Source organism: Ictidomys tridecemlineatus, chromosome 11 (genome assembly GCF_052094955.1).
Source record: "Ictidomys tridecemlineatus isolate mIctTri1 chromosome 11, mIctTri1.hap1, whole genome shotgun sequence".
NCBI classification, from domain to species: domain Eukaryota; kingdom Metazoa; phylum Chordata; class Mammalia; order Rodentia; family Sciuridae; genus Ictidomys; species Ictidomys tridecemlineatus.
The window spans coordinates 62,641,423-62,657,900 of NC_135487.1; positions in this window are offsets into that span (position 1 = coordinate 62,641,423).

Genomic DNA, 16,478 nt, shown 5'->3' on the forward strand with positions numbered 1-16,478 from the left:
CACACAAGTTCATGTACATATGTAGGTGGTGGGAAAGAGGATAATGAGTAGCATCTGAGGGAGATGAAGATAGATAGAGTTAAGGAACTTTACAATTTTGTCTTGGGGGCAAGAAATCACTCCACTATTTAGATAATCTTTTCTTATATTGAGAAATTAAAGTTTTAGTCAAAATATTGTGTGTGATATCAAACTAGGGCCTTGGGCATGCTGAGCCTTACTCTAAAAATACTTATGTTAGTTAGTTCAAACACTGACTGATAAAACTTTTTTTCTATTGGTATCTGCTAATCCGAATAGGACATGGCTTAATGACTTTTGAAGGAGAGAAGACTTTGGTTTGGGCATGAGGCCTAGGGAGACAGGGATGAAAATGAAAGCAGATAATACAGCATGTCAGTCAGTGTTCATGAATAGTGGGGACTCACAGCTTGAGAAATGTTTTTGTTGTTGGACTTGAGAAAATTTGAATATAAATAATGTTTTTTTTTTTATGGTCCAGGTGGAAAGTGCTATTTTCTGCACTTTGCCTATGGTGCACATGATTCCATTAGAACCCCCAAAATGGTAACCACAAAGCATTAGGGAATTGGATACTGCTATGCTCTCTAAGGTATTAGAGAGGCACCTTTAAAATATCTAGGATATGAACATGGATAATAGAGATCAGATCAAAAAGCAAGAATATGACAGACACAGCATGGTGATTTTTGTTTACAAGGTAATTTATTTTGGATTTTCACATTTCTGGCCATTTCCAGAAACAACTGTGGAAGTATTGGGGAGATTTACTACAGTTAGAAGACAAGGAAGAGGAGTAAAATGGAACTTCAGAGATATTATTATTTAGATTTTGTAAATTAATGTGTTTTCATTTGCACCCATTGGATCACAAGGCTAGGTAGAAGTATATAACCACAAAGTCACATACAAAAGAGAAGTGGGATGTATCATAACAGAGATGTATGGAGAAACACTTATAGGGGGATTAATAAACTATTCTCATCTATTCCTAAACAAATTTCAATTGGTGATGATTTGAAGACCATATCCTTGTTTCCCATCCTTATTATTTGAGGGCAGGCCAGTCAGTTTTCATGAGGTACATTTAAAGGAAATATAACCCATTTTAATGCACGGCTACAGCACATCAAGAAAGCACATCCCATATTCCTATCTGTGGAGTAAAAGCTGCTCAGGGCTACCATGTCCTCAGGATGTATGTGTGGAGTAACCATTAGTATTTAATAGAAGCTGGGCATGTGCATCAAGAAGATAATATTATAGCACCTGAGAATGTGGAAAGAGCTATATAATATTAGGGCTTCTCTTGTGGAATAGACATAAAAATGATTGAAATCTTGGTTTAAGGAAAAAAAACATGTATTCATTTTAGCTGTCTTCTTTGGTGGTATTTATAGAAACAGTTTTTATTCTTCTTCCAACAGCTTTTCTAACTGTGGAAAAAATAAATGATCTCAATATGATTCGATATAATATATGAACCCTTAACCTGCAATTGTTCCAGGCACTATTCAAGTACAAATAACATTAACCTAGATTCTGGAAGAGAGGTCAAGGTGGTCTAAAATTTGCTTTAAATTGATTGAATGGAAAGATTCTTTTGTGTGTGTCTTTATGCATATGTTTGTGCACATATGTGTGAAATGATTCTATAGAACATTAAGATACGATGGTAAAACAATCAATGATGTAACTCAAAAAATGTTCTGTTTCTAAGTTCTGGTTTGCTTAGAGACTGTCTTTTCAAGGTTGTTGGCTTACGAAAAAGACTAAACTATGCTGTATGCTCTGTATGTTTCAAACATTTCTTCTCAAATTTCCTCTCTCTGGTACCAACAAAATAAAAATAAAAAGCATTCTAATAAGGCTGTAACCGAATTCAATGAAATTTTTAAAAATTCAAATTCTCTTTCCACCTTTATCTTTAAGCCTACTGTATGAAGCTCAGTGGCCCCCATTTATTTTTAAAATCACATGTGACAGGTCTTCACACTCAAATTCAGTAAACACAGAGCTGTATTGACAAGGGACTGTTTCTTTAGGTGGAATCTGTGGATGAGGAGGGCTTCTGTCCTTCCTTCTCTGAGGAGACAGTATCTTGAGCCCAGGCTGGAAGACCTGATGCTGAGCTGCATGTTGGGTACTGCAGAGTGCTCACTGAAGCCCTGGCCTTTCAGACATCATGCCTTCAGAGACTCCATGCACTTTGTTAGAAGCTGTGTTGCTAAATTCAGATATATCAGCACTTGCTTCTGCTGAGGATTGTGTCTGAGCATTTTATTCTATACTGAGCTCAAGGTAATTAAATTTTTAAAATTTAATTTTCTTTCTCAAACACCATATGTGCTGTTTTGATTGTTTCTGTGAGGGAATTTCATTTCTAAAAAGTCAATCCTATTATTATTTAAATCTATTTAAATTGCACAATCTCCTGTTACTTGTATTGGATCTCCTTTTAGTGAATTCCAAAGAATATGACCTTGGATATTTATGTTTTCATGATTTTTGAGGTAGCTCATCTTAAATAATTAATTTTATTTTCAGTTATACACAGTAAATTTATCACTTTTTACCATCTCGGGATTTTCACTAAAAATATTTCCACAACAGAAAAAAACCCATTGAATTATAAGTATGACACTCACAAAAGGTATATTTACATCAACTATAGCCGTATTCCTTCTTGCTGTGGTTGATCCCTTTCATTTCTCTTCTCTTCACCCTTATTTTAAAGAAAAAAGAGAAACTTTCTTTTCCTTTGGTCAGTTCCATTTTCTTCCTCTTCTCTATTTTTAAAAATCTTTTTCCTCGCTTTTATTGTGAACATTAGTGGAATTTTCAGCTAATTGTTTCTTGGCCTGAAAAATTCATTCAATTTCTGCATCTCGTGCTTTTAAGGATTTGCCCAGGAGGTGGCACTAAAGCACTGTATAAAGCTTGAGTCACAACTATCAATTTTAAAATGTTACCTGAAAAAAAAACACTCTGAGGGGTCATGAGGTTTTTACGTGTAAAGAAGATATGTTTGCAAACAAAGAACATTTTTCACTTGAAAAATCGTAACACTGCATAGATTTAAACTACTACCAATAGTTTAGTTAAACCTTTTCTTCTGTACAAAAGAAATCAATATTGTAGAAATAGCAGGAGTCTGTGTGAGTATATGTCTTTGTTGGGGAGAATTAATTGAGACAATCTTTGTCTCCAAAGAGTTTGCTAAGTGTTGTATAAAATATTATGTTAAATCTGCATAAAATCAGAATTAAAAATGTATTTATTAGTATCCATATGGTTATGTTCTCATTTTGACACAAGGGAATTGGTGTGCATACTCTAACTCCTATTAGTGTTAATGGGAATTATATGTGTAAATCCCCAAGTCCCAGAGCATTGAGATGAAAATCTCCATAAGGATTTTAAAATCTGTGTTTGTATTGCTTTTGGTTATGAAAAAAAAAAACAACCCCAAAGTATGGTAGTTGTTCTTATATCTTTAAACTTAGTAGGGATAAGTTGCACCTGAAACAACAGACCCTGAAGTGCTATTTATTCCAGTTAAACATTCGGTTTTGTGTGATGATCAATTCAGGGCCAAAAGCTAGAGAGGTTTCTCAGATTGCCAACCCGGAATCCTGGAATTTAGCCATCCCCAAAGAGCTGCTACAGCTGTTCCCATAGTAGCAAAGGTTGCTCCTGGGTCTATCTTCCAAGAAGAAAAATCTTCTTTTCGATGCCAGTGCAAGCCCGTTAAAAATAGCAAAGCTTTTTCCTGTCTCCTGACCCTTGTGTCTGCAGCTTTTTCAGCTTCACCCAAAGGGCTGTTCACTCTCCCTTGCACCTGTTGCTCCTTAGGTTCTCAGAACACTACCTGAATTTGAAGCTGGTCTACAGTGACCTGTAGAAATAGGTTCTTTCCAGAATGGCCCAGGCCTAGGCAATGAGGATTAAATGTGAGCTACACTGCAGCAAGCAGCAGCTCCTGACGGACAGTTCTGGTTTGGCATTTAACCGGGTAAGTAAAGAGAGAGTTTTGACAGCTGGGAGATCCCCTGCCCTACAGACCCAGAAAATTCTTGTGCCAAAAAAGAACCCTTCCATCTAGGAAGGCAAAGAGCCAGCCAGTCTTTCCCTTAGCCGACTGTCTTCCCGGCTCTGTTTTTGTAAGCTTTGCCTTGGTAGATAACTAATAAGCAAGATGGCTTGAAAAATCTGTGTGGTCTCCAAGCAGCTGTATTCTATGCCTCCAGTGCCCCAAAAGTCTTTCTGGCCTTAGTTAAAAGCCCTTCTGCGCTTGAGAATATATTTCCAGTAGCTGGAAACTTTAGGTTTCTGTCACTGGATATGATGATTAGCCAATATTTATTGAATAGATCCAATGAGGCCAGCACTGTTTTACACAGATTATATGAGGGAAGGGGGAAAGATTCCCAGTCTTTTCAGTTTTTCTTCAAGCCTCTTGATTCTCACTAACTGGCATTGAAGTAAAATTATCTTCTATTTCCTTTCCTTCTTTTAAATTGGCTGTATCAACCCTTTCTGTTTCTGCTTGCTGTATTTGCCAGGGTGATAACTCTTCCATATCTATTTGGCCTTTGCATTAAATGAGTGGGTTTTCAAAGGCATGATTGGAGACAGTGTATACTATAGGTAGATAATTCCCTTTGGTTTTAGGAAAAGAACAAATCTCTTTTGTTAGCCTGTATATCCACTCTTCTTATATCTTACAGGTTTTTATTTTCTGAAGTAAAAAGAAAAAAAACTTTATTTTTTTTTCTTTTCTACTTCATGCTCAAGATAGAATGAAAAACTGCAGCAGTAGCACCATGTGTTTAGTAATGATTTGCTTCACTGATAGAGCAAATTAGTTGTTGACAATGGTTGACTGCCCATGTCAACTGACATTGCCTAATAAGGGAAAGAGGCATTTATTGATTATAAGACAAGAATACCCAAACTGGGGCTTGTCCCTTTAAATTATATTGACTATAAAATGGAGACCTTGCACCTTTTAAGTTTGAATTTAGTCTGATATTACTATTACTTCTAATATTTCTTTATTCATGTTCCACAAAAGAGTATACACATTTATTCACAGAAAACACACACACACACACACACACAAAAAAAAAAAAAAAAAAAAAAACACCACTCCTTAGCAGGTTCTTTACTTGAGAATATTTACACATATCCACATGCAGAGAAAATTCAAAGAACAAGATAAATGTACTTTCATTTTAAAGGGCATTCTGAGGTCATTGCTGAAATTTTTTTGATTTGATATCATTGCTTCCCAGTTGAATATAAAATGTATTTCGTTAGCAGAGGATCCTCAATCCATATCTCGTTTACCGTATTTAAATCCTTAATCCTCTAACACCAATTCAAATAACAGTCCACTTACTAGATTCCAGCTTCGGGTCACCATTCAATGAGAAGTGACAGGCAGTGAAATCAGAAGAACTCACTGGCAGGTAGATAATGGATGTCAAAGAAAGCCTGCAAGACTCACAAACAGCTAGGGTTTATAAATTATCCAGTAAACAAATATTTTCTGAGCACCACGCTAGGCAGTGACCGAAATAATCACCATTCTCAGAAAATTGTCACTGTTCTCAAGGGGCTCATGGTCTAGCAAGGCAGGCAGATACAGAGAGAACTATAGGAGCTAATAACCATCATATGCCTAGTGATTCTAAATGTCACACATCTGCTAAGTACCTAATACTCACCACCTTGCTAATCTTCACAACCACCTTATGAAATATATATTATTATTTCTATTTTACCAATGAGATAATTAAAGCTCAGAGAGGTGACATTACATGGCTAAGATGTACCTTATTAAGTGACAAAAGCATCACTGTAACCAGGGATTGTCAGACTCCTGAGATGGAGACCTTTCTCCATACCTTCCTAGTTTCTTCTCTTGGGAATGCAAATGATCAAGTCAATTTTTCTGCCAGGAACACTGAGGTGAACAGGTAAGACTTCACAGAGAAGATATCACTTGGGACTAGGAAATAAATTTTCTTGGCACATTTCATTGGCTAATTAAAGAAAGAAGTGCTGGAGTGTTGCTAGGTAGTTTATATTTTATTCCATTTCAAGTTGGGAAAATACCTTGCTTCAAAGCTTTGTTTTTGTACATATTTTTTTGTGTGTGGGGTGGATCGCATTGTAGGCAATTTGGAGAAAATGTTTATAGTTGTACAGGCTGAGAATCTGGTCCTTCCCCAAGACATATTTTAACATATAGCAAAACACAGCCACAATATAGTCCTGCTGTTCAAGAGGCAAAGCTTGATTCTGGGACATATACACAGGATTGTAACTATTGGAAACATGAGTTAATCATCACACAGCCCTTAGCATTTGTAAAGCTTTTATTAAAGCCTCATGTTTTCAACTGGCTAATGCAATTTAAACAAGATATGTAGAACCTGAGAGAATCCCAGAGAGTCAAGAATGATGTAGAGTGTCTCAGTCTGCTTCATGTAAGAAAATAGCTCTATTGGACAGATACTCATGCGTAAGGTACCACAGGAAAGACAGTCCAGGGGGCTGAGCCTGTATCTTTTTTGTTAATTAATATGTACACCATTCTTACTCCACAGGAACACCTGCTGCCACACATAATGAACACCTGCATCCATGCGAAATGAATCAAAAGCCTTAGAATCTGATAGGGATGCAAAAATAAAAGAAGACCCACAATACAAAGCATTTCATGCAGATGAGGGATACAATAAGTTTACAAAGGAGAGAGGTAAGTGTTTCATTCTGACTAGTTATCATTGAAGGTGTCATGGAGAAGTCTGGTGTTTGAGATTGGCTTTGAGGCTTTTAGACTACAGGTCAAGGAGCCAGTGGGAATTTATGGTTGTTGGTTCAGTCTGCGAAAAGGCATGGAGCAGAAGGGTTTATGCTGTATTTATGGAAGTTCAGATGGTAGAGCTACAAAGTAAAGTTCATGGTGAAAGTGAAATAGAGGGGGAAAAAAAGAAGGATAGTTAAGATCTCAGACCATGAAAGGCTCCAGGGTCACGCTAAAAAACCCTGTACTTCTTTTGGTAGTGGAAAAATGAGAGCTAATGTTTATTGGACTACAGTAATATCAAGTTTTATAGTGAGTAAATTGAGTAAATATGCAGTTAACAAACATTATTTTACCTAATCCTCAAAACTATGCTGAAGCTTAAAAAGTTTAAGTAATATTCCCAAGTTCATATTTTTTTATTAGTGCATAATGTTGGGGTTCATTTTGATATAGTCTTATGTATGCATGGAATATAATTTGATCCACTTTTGTCCCTAATATTTCCTCTTTCCCTGCCCCCCTCCTGTTCTGCAACCTCTACTCTATTGGTCTTCCTTTTATTTATTTAATTTTTTTTAAAAAAATTAGTGCTTTGTACATAGGCAGAAAAGGTGAAATTCACTGTGATATATACATAGCATAATTTAGTCAGTTTCATTTTATGGTTCCTTCCTTTTCCAATCCTTTCTCCTTCCCCCTCATTCCCCTTTCTCTGTTTCACTGATCTCCCTTCTATTTCTATGAGCTTCTCCTTCACCACCACCACCACCACCACCACCACCATTTCTCTTTATTTTGCTTTAGCTTCCACATATGAGAGAAAACATTTGACCCTTGACATTCTGAATCTAGCTTACTTCACTTAGCATGATGTTCTTTACTTCTATCTAATTACCCACAAATGCCATAATTTTATTCTTCTTCATGGCTGATTAAAACTCCACTGTATGTGTGTGTGTGTGTGTGTGTGTGTGTGTGTGTGTGTGTGTGTGTGTGTCTATAATTTATTGACAGGTGCATGGCCTGGTTTCATAACCCAAGTTCACATATTGTGTTTATAGCACATCTGTGAATCTAGATATGCATGCTTTAGATCAAAGGCTGTTAACTATTAATTGAAACTTCTTTTTTTATCAAGTTCTTTGGAGGACAAACTGACTCTATTGGAATCATATTTTTATCATTTTGAAGAATTAATTAAAAATATGGGAAAATAGAAGTAATGAAACCAGTAAAATTACTCCAATGGTTCAAGCAAGATGTCATTTGAGGCATAGCTGCAGAAATGGCAGCTAAAGGGAAAACATGATTGAGGTATAAAAGCAATATCAAAAGTAAATAAGGTCCAAGGTTAAACCTGGAGATATAGGTGACATTAGTTCTATGAGTAAAAGAATTCCAGAATTGTCCTTTTTCTAGACATACTGAGTGAACTTTCTGTCCTATGGTTGGGTGAAGTCATGTGTTTAATTTGTAACAATAAGTTGTATGTAGAAGTGAGCTGTGTTATTTCTTGCCTGAGTGTTTTCGGCCAATGTGTGACGGCCCGGAGGGTTCCCCCCCCCCCTCTTTTTTTTCCATCTTTGTGAATGGCAAGATTTGAGAAAGTGGCTCCTCTTTTATCCTGGTTCCAGATTGCCTACAGGGAGCCTGTTGACCTAGAAGAGATGTGTGAAAAACAAAGAAACCTCTGTCACTGTAAACCACTGAGGCTTTAGGTTTGTTTGTTACTGCAGCAAACCCAATCTGTCTTGACTGATATAGGTGAAGAGGGAACTAACTAACTTTTATTAAGCACTCACAGGAATTATCTTATTTAGTTCTCAAAAGGCATTATTAAGTAGATACCACTATATCCCTATATGAAGATTTGAGATGTATCATTGCTAATAGAACTTGGATAATGATTAGTTAAATAAAGTCAGAATTTGAATCTAGGCAGATTTTCCCCTTTATAAGACAAAGGAATTGCAAGTGTGATTAAATCTTGATATGGAAAAAATGCCTAGATTTTCTCATTGTGCCCAAAGTAATTACAAAAGAAAGAAAGATGGAGACATGATTCTGGAAGCAAGCAGAAGTGTGAGGGATGGGGTTGGGGGAATATGAAGATGTGATACTGCTGGCTTTGAAAGTGGGGGAAGGGGCTATGAGCCAAGGAAAGCTGTTGGCCTCTGGAGCTAGAAGGGCAAGGAACAAAGTCTCCCATGGAGTAGTTGGAAGGAACACAGGTCTGTCAACCCATTTTTGAGCTCTGATTTCCAGAACTATAAGATAAAAATCTCTATTGTCTTAAGCCATTAAGTTTGAGGCAATTTATTCTGAAATGATAGGAAACTAATACAGCAATCCTACTTGATTTAGGTGTTTATCTGAAGAGACTGGATAATTGACACTGGGGGCTGGTGAGACCATCCAAAGAGGGAATGTTAAGTGATGTGAGAAGAGCTAAAGACTGAGCCTAGGACAACTGTAATTGACTAGTAAAAGGAGAGCTGGCATTTGTTCACTAGTAGATCTGCTGTGAATTTGATACTACCTAACTATGGAAGAAATGATGAAGTTGATTCATATCCAATCACAAAAATAAAAGCCCAAGAATCTAGAACACTCCAGTATGGAAGCCTGACCCAGCCATTATTCTGTAATGACAACAACAACAACAAGGAGAATTTTATTGTGTTTATCATATATGCTGGATAGTGTTCTAGGTGCTCTATATGTGTTAATACTTTTAAATATCACAACAACCCCTTTAAGATATGTACTCTTATTAGGTTATTTTTGTAATGAAGAAATTATTTGTGACAAAGCACAATTTTAAGTGAAAGAGCCCAGGTCAGAACTGGGCAGTCTGGCACAGTCTGCTCTTAAGCCAAGAACAGATTAATATATGAGAAATGACAAAGAAGCTATTCTGAGTTCATTTCCCTGTATAATCCACTTAGTAAAAATTGGGATATTTTAAAATTTGAATTCTTGTTGGTTTCCTTTTTCCCTGTTTTTAAAGGCAAGCAAACTGATTATAGTACCTATTTCATGTGGTTACCATGAGGTGTACTATTCTGGACACTACTGGTTAGAGATGATACAGACCAAATTTAGAAAACTTAAAACTACCTTCTCATCCCATTAAAATGTAAAAGGTGGATTTGCTGGAATTACCTTGGATGTTCCCAGCATGGAAAGAGGATTGGAAACTCTTAGGAAGGACAAAAACCAACGCATATCTGGAATCCCAGCAATTCAAGCATCATTAAAATTTCTGCCAATCTCTCTTTCCTACTTCTATTAGCATATAAAAAATCTTGTCCTCTCCAACAGAAGAGTATCTCTTTTAATTCAGTGGGAACAGGGTGGTTTGGACTTCTGAGTTCTTCCCTACAACTTCATGAATATTGGTTGGCCACAGGATTTATTTCTCAGATCTCATTTCCTTCCACCCTTCTGCTGACTCATCTAGCCAGTTACACTGGTCTCCTTGCTCTTCTTTGAATTTTCCAAGCATCCTATCATTGCCAATCCCCTACTACAATTATCCACCCCCAAGATGACAACAATTATAGCTAAGTCTATTCATTACAATCAGGAACTCTTCTATGGACTTTAAATTAATTCATTTAAAATTTAACATTAAACCTATGAGGAAGATGTTATTTTTATTCCCCATTATAACTAATTCATGGAAAGCTATCTTACTATCACATAGTTAACTAATAGCATGGTGAGATTCAAGTCCTAGCACCTGGATGTAGAATCTATATCCTTAAACCTTAACCTTTAATTTTTTTTAAGGCTCTTCAAATACCAACACCTTAAAGACCTGACTGCCCTATCTAAAATGATATCCCTGTCATTCTCTATTCCCTTTCTGCACTGATTTCTTCTAAGTACTTACCAGTTTTTGGCCTTACATTTATTGGTTGTTGTCCATATTCTACACTAGTATGTAAGTTCCATAAGAAAAGAGACTTGATCTGTTTTCTTAACGACCTGCCACATAGTAACATTCAAATATTGGTTGGATGGATTGAATGACTGAATTGTGTGTGCTTGCTATGTGACAAGCATTATTCTAAATATCTGGTATGTATCCAAGACCCTTGCTTTTTTGCAATGCACATTACAGGAGGATTTGCAAGGAAGAAAGCAAACAGCAATCATAACATAAAAGTAATTTTTTAGTATGCTTATAGGTGATCAATTCTAGGAAAGGATAGTGAAAAATAATAACAATAATGTTGTTTTGGAAATTGGTTTCTAGTTCTCAACTAAAACTTGAAGATGAGGGGGTAAACTGTATATATATATGGGATGGGGGTTGAGAGCACCCAGCAAGTGCAAAGGCCCCAATGTTGCAGTTAGATTACTTTGGTTGAATGAAGTGGGGAGAAAGCTGGGAGTAGAAGCAGAGGGGAAGGGGGTTAGAAACAGGGAGAAAGAGAGAACCAGTTCAGCAGAAGCCTTGAGAATTCCTGTAAGTAGAGATATTTGAAGAAAGAAGTGATACAATTTTGCTGAATAAATAAATCATAAAAAGGGAAAAACTATGTTATTTTAGGTCCAGTTTTTAAAAAATCCTGGGAATGATTGAATGGCTCTGCTATAAGATTTTTTCTGTGTTTGAACAAATTCTACCACAACAAACAAAGATCTAGGAGCCAGATCAGCTCAAAGTTGATCAGTTGCCCACTTTTCAAAGTGGTAAAAAAAAGAAAGAAAGAAAAAAAGTAAAGTCTTGTTTCTCTGTAAAAATGTGGGTTTACAGTTTTTAATATTGAGTTAGGTTGGAAGGGAAGAAATAGTTTCCCAAAGGTCAGAATGGGAGCTAGATAAGTCTTGGACAGTAGATATTAGGAGGGATAACCAGACAAACAGTGAATGGTAATTAAATTATAATGCTCTTTTTTTAAATCTCTTTTAGTCATTGGGAAACATTCTATTTGCACTTGTGGCATCAACTTTAGATTATCTTTCATTAAAGTCACTGTTCCAGGCATTGGGGACATAAAATTAATTGACCAAGACATGCCCTCAAGAAGCTCACAGTCTAGCAAGACAAAATATAAACAAATCACATTAATACAGGGTGCTCCTTGGCATAATGGTGACACACTGCCTACTCTGGGGACGTGCTGGATAGAGCATTTAGCTCATTTTCACAATCCAGAGTTTTCCACAGCATTGTCCATGGATTGTCTGTATCAGAATCTCCTGGAGGGAGAGGGGTATTTATTAAAATCCTGGGCCCATCCAAAAAATACTGAGTCAGAATCTCTAGAGATAGGGCTTAGAAATTTAATTCTATAGTAAAGAGTCCTAGTGATTCTTACCCACAGTAAAATTTGAGGACTTCCATCACATATTCTTCCTTTCCTCCAGTGCTGCCTGGTAACAGTGATGAGCACAAAACCAGCTGCAATGAGCTGGTTTACAGCTCAGTAGAGTGGCAAGGGAATTAGGAGGGTAGTCTTTCTGCCACAAGCGTCTAGATCTGAAAAATTCAGAACTGAAAATAGAACAACACAGATCCCCAAGCTACTCTTCAGATTTTAAGCCAATGCTCTGTTTGCCTATGTTTAGAACCTAAATATTACTGCGGGTGATATGCTTCATTATTTTTTTATTGTCCATTGTGACTTAATTATATTGGAAAACACTAGGCTTTTGAGAAAGTCATTCTCTGACCACTGATAGGCCAATTGTGGTTTTCCTCAGGGTTAAATAAACGTAGTTATCCAAGTTAGCCTGATTACCTGATTGGGGTTGGTTTTTCCACCAATATATTCCTCACATTATAAAGAAGAACAAAAGAAAACCAACAAAACCAACAAAACAAAACAACCCCAAAACCTTCCTATTTCTTTCCCTCTCATTAAGTTTTGGACATAGGCTTTATTTATTTCTCCCTACAAGGTGTTTGCCTATGGGATTTGTTATGGTTTAGATGTGGTGTCCCCAAAAAAACTCACTTGTAAGACAATTCAAGAAGGTTTGGAGGAGAAATGATTGCGTGATAGCCTTAACCTATTCAGTGAATTAATCCCTGGTGGGATTAACTGAATGGTAACTGGAGGCAGGTGGGGTGTGGCTGGAGAAAGTGGTTCATTGGGGGTATGGCTATGGGGTATATGTTTCTGACAAGTGGAGTCTCTCTCTCTGCTTCTCATTATCATCTGAGCTGCTTCCCTTTGCCACACTCTTTCGCCATGATGTTCTTCCTCACCTCAAGCCCAGAGCAATGGGGCTGGCCTTCTGTGGACTAAGACCTCTGAATCTGTGAGCCCTCAAATAATCTTTTCTTCTTCTACAATTGTGCTAGTCGGGTCTTTTAGTAATAGCAGCAAAAGAGCTGACTGAAACAGAATTCAATTAGGGAAGGCCTCTGGTGAAGGTCAATCTAGTCTTTCTGTACTTTCTGTACTTACAGGGTCACACATTCATGTCTATACATGTTCATTTTCATTACCATAGTCTTTAACCCTCAAGTTCTCACATCTAGCTTGCTTTGGTATATTGCTAGTAGTTCCTTTTGCCTTCCTTTTACTTAGTTCCAAGATTTAGCAATGCCGCCTGATAAATATTCCTAAAGTATCACTTTCCTAATGTCAATGTGTTAGGCTTATCCAGCCAAAGTACAGAGCTTTTACATTAAATACAAGAGGATTATTAAAAGCAATTGTCAACTTTTTTAGTCTCCATTGTGGTCTATGTGGTTTCATGACATTCTGTTGTCTGTAAGCTTCCTCTTATTAACTATTGCTTCCACCTGCACAATCCTTTATGCAGTCAGTCTGATTGGCTTAAATCATTGCATCACTCATATTGGGCAGATCCCTTGTTTAATCACTGAGTTGGGTACTCACCCTGATGTAGTTAGTTGTTAACGTAGTACAATGAACTGTCTCTCTTCACTTCCTCAGCAGGATGCTGTAGGTGAAGGTTCTTGCAACTTTCCTACTCAAGAACCTAAAATGAATCTGTTAGCACCAAAGCAATGTTCACTTTCTCTCCTTTGATTTCAGTTTCCCTGATGATATGACTCTTCCTTTAAATTTTCAATTATATTATTGACTACATTTCAATGTGCAGTAAATGCTATGTTTAGATAATTTTGCTTTCAATTGCTCTGATAGACCATGCATGTTCCTGGCCCATAATGCTTATTAGACCAAAGGAGTGCACCTCATTCATTTCCATCTATTGACACATTATATGAGCCACAAATCACCTATTCTGCAAGAATCAGTTCAATCTCCTTTGTACAGTTTCTCAAAGGGTTTGTGTCATGTTAAACCCCACTTTCCCCATTCTTTTTGAACACTGTAAATATTATCTTATTAACTATATCTTATTATTGTGTTCTTTATTTAATGTTTATAGCTACTTTTTGTGCATCTTATTATACTCTAGTACTGTATTCTTTGTGCATCGTATTATACTGGGTGATATAGTGTGTCCATCCCAGTTTTAGAAATATAATCAGTGCTCAAATAATCACTATCTAGAAGACACAAACAGAATAATCAATTGCTAAACAGGGAAACCTTTGACTTACAGCTTCAATGAAGATGGTCAGTAATATTCAGAAGGTCAACTATGGATTCAATATGAATCTGCATTTTTAAAAATAAATGATTTTTGTCAAGGATAGTGAATTTTTATGCTTCCTCATCAATGCATCTCAAAAAAGTGTTGTTCTGTTTAAAGTCTAGAAGATAGTAAGTTTCTTGAATGAGGCAGAGGACTTGGGTAATGAAAAAGAAATAGGAAAGTCTGAGAAGAATAATGTTTACAGCACCCAGCTTAATTTAGAATGACATATTAATTACATTAATTTTTGTCCCATGCTACTTTGTAAGATTGTATTTTACCAATGTAGATGTAGCAAATCTTTTACTTCTCATAATTTTTTTCAGTATTATCTTACCAAGAAGAGGTGAAATGTAGCTTGTCCCAGTGCTCTTTCCTCTAAATCTGGACTTTAATCAATAGAGCATGGCAGAAATGATACTGAAGGTAGGTTAAAAGTCTGTCAGTTTCTCCTGGGGTTGCTTGGAATGCTTATGCTCTAAATGTTCTCTCTTGGAACCTAAGAGGCATACTATGAGAAGCGCAAGCCACATTCCTTGACCCTCCTAGAGATATTCTATTCGACAGCCCTAGCTAATCCCAGCCATTGAGTCATCCCTGCCCAGGCACCTGCCATCGGAGTTAATTGGCCATCCAGAAAAGAGTCTCTACAACCTCAGCCTTTACAGAAATCCTTTGTTTGTGTCACTGATAACTGAGGCACCAGACACAAAGATAAGCCCAACTACTATGTCCTGGTAGAATTTGTGACCTCCAAAATTGGTAGGCATACTGAAATAGAGGTAGTTTCATGATTCTAACATTATGTTGGTTTGTAGGAACAATAGATAACTAGAACATACTCCATGCTGCAAGTGCTCAGCACAAGGTTTTACAAAGGACAGAGAATAGTTTACCCCTGCCATTTGAAACATGATTACTTCAAATGAGAGAAACTTAGCCTGAAAACAATATTTTAAAATAATTCATCTGATTTTGTCTACTATTCTCTGAAATATTGTTAGTGAGAGTTTAAAAGGGTAAGTTTTGAATTCTGAAAGTTGGTGAAGGACATTAATTAATGCAGAGAAATGCAAAATAAAGCCCAGAAATAGAGAGTTTAGCAATCAGTACCTGTTTGGGAGAACAATAAGTAATGAACTTGATTGAAATATATAGAAGAAAGTAGTAATGAATTTCAAAAAAAGGAGCAATTTATTGGGGCTTTGATTACTTTGAAAATAAGTTTAGGTTTAGATAAGGACCAATATAATGGTGCTGAAATTCTTTTTTGTTTGAAAATTACATGCAAAACATGGTAAGAGATTTTTGTGGCAACCATATTTAAATGACAGTGAGGAGTTCAGACAAGCTGCAAAAGTAAACAATCCCATCAAACTGTGAAGAAAACGTCTGACAGAAAACACAAGAACTTGGTGTAGAAGTGGAAATGTTGGAAGAAAAATAAGAAAATTCCGTGGCCAATCATAATTAAAGATTAATTATAAATTCTTTATTCCTGTAGATGAATAATCTCCATAATAATTCCAGAGCATGACAGTAATTAGAAAGGAGGAACAACTAGGAAAATAATGATATTTTGAGGGGACTTCAAGTGTTAGTGGTGATTGGTATGTTTTTTAAAACTAGTATATGAACAAAATATTTTCACAGGGCAAATTAAGGTTTCAAACCAGATTAATATACTGTGTTGTTCCTCAGTAGTGAACTTTTTGGTTAGAACTTCAAAATTTTAGTTATTAGCTATTAAGAGAGCAGAAGGTAACATTCTTAGAACTTAGTTTTACACTGGGAAACTATTAGTTATTTCACTGTTTTTTATGGAAGAATTTGATGAATAAATAGAAGTGGAAATGTTTTTGCATACTGTAGAATGGTATTCAGATTGTTAATATGAAACTACATAGTTTTGGAGGACTCAGAAGAATAGGTTAGATACTTCAATTATATCAAAAGATTTGGTTCTAGGGATAGAGCCCTGAGAGGTAGTGAAACTGAGCTGGTGTCTGAATTCTATGGGGATATCAAGAATGGGGTGAGATTT